This window comes from Octopus bimaculoides, chromosome 7 (genome assembly GCF_001194135.2).
Source record: "Octopus bimaculoides isolate UCB-OBI-ISO-001 chromosome 7, ASM119413v2, whole genome shotgun sequence".
Lineage (NCBI taxonomy): Eukaryota > Metazoa > Mollusca > Cephalopoda > Octopoda > Octopodidae > Octopus > Octopus bimaculoides.
In genome coordinates this window covers 91,457,107-91,458,873 of record NC_068987.1, presented here as the reverse complement: position 1 = coordinate 91,458,873, position 1,767 = coordinate 91,457,107, and positions in this window count along the sequence as shown.

Genomic DNA, 1,767 nt, shown 5'->3' with positions numbered 1-1,767 from the left:
ATAGATAGATAGATAGATAGATAGATAGATAGATAGATAGATAGATAGATAGATAGATAGATAGATAGATAGATAGATAGATTAGTGATACAAAAAGGCACCAATATTCACTGGAAATAACAGTCGATACATTTACGACGCTATAGTAAAGCTTCAATGTGTATATACTGGCAAAGACGTGTGAGTGCAACAAACACGAAAACTTTGTCTTACCTCTAGGAAGAACATTAGAAAAATGGACAACCCAGAATCGGATAATGCAGGATCGGTTTCAGACTCTTCAAATACGTTTGACAACGTAAAATTGATCAGTCTTCATCAACTGCTTTTACCAAGACAATATTTCAAATGTTGCCACATCAATGCCAGTAGAATTTTTTAAGAGAGTAATAATAATGATTCAAAATCATTTTTGTCGCCACGAATTAGCATATCAGTTGATGGTTAATTATCCAAGTTAAAAACCGGAGCTTAGTATAATATATAATGTAAATTAATTCTTTTATTGTCTTGGTATTTTCCTACTTTCCTTATTCTTTCACAGCAAAATTCCTATCAGCAGACACATCCATATCTACGATGACGCATTTTAAGTCTCCTTTCTGCAGCCCTTAGAATGTTCTATTCCAATCAATCTCATCTTCAAGAACAGACTGTGCATTTTCTTGTCCTACCAAATTTTCTTCATCCGATCTCTCTGGTCTTTCTTATATTGTATTGGATCTACGGTTCTGTTCACTTTTAAGGTTCCTAGCATTTTCACTGCTTCAGTCATTTCTTCTTTATCCCCTTGACATACCAAACCAGGCTATTCTCCCTTTCCATTCATTATTATTATTATTATTATTATTATTATTATTATTATTATTATTATCATCATCATCATCATCATTATTATTATTATTATTATTATTATTATTATTATTATTATTATTATTATTATTATTATTATTATTATTCATACACACTCAACCGATTAGACTGTTGAAAAAGAACAAAAATCCTAACATCGAGCTACAAGCAAGAACCCTCCTATTAGGTTAAAAACAAGTAACCTTAGATGCCTAAAACCTTCCTAAGTATCCTAGCTGTCCCTAATAACACTGTTCTCTGCAGCTGTACTAAACTGTTTTTATCCCAATTTCCTCTATCCAACTGTTCAGATCTTTAGGGATAGTTCCCAATGCACCTATAACTACTGGGATACATTTCCCCCCACATTCCATAGTCTCTGTAATTCAATAGCTAGGTCCTGGTTCATTGCTATTTTTTCTATAATTCTCATTAATTTTTTTCATCATTTCGGAATTTAAAGTCAATTATCTGGCACTTTCTATTCTCTTTATCTACTACTACCAAATCAGGCCTTCTAGCTTCTATTAGTCTGTCAGTCTGAATGTTAATATCCCATAACATCTTATATTTCTTACTTTCTAGTACTTTACTAGGGTCATGTTCATACCATCTATCAGTATGTTCAAATCCTAGCTCTCTACACAACTCCCAGTGCATTACCCTCCCTAGGTTGTCATGTCTTTTCTTGTACTCTTTCTCTGCCATCAGGCCACATTCACTTACTATGTGAGTATCTCTTTCTTCTTATGATTTGCGTAGCCTACATGAGTTTTGTCTCTCTTGATTTTTATCTAATTAGTCCTTAGTGCAGCTACTAACAAAATTTCTGTCTTCCTTTTCAGCTTTCGTTTCTGCAGTCATAACCATGTCTCATTACTATTAGTTGCTGAAACTATCTTTCGGATTCTACCA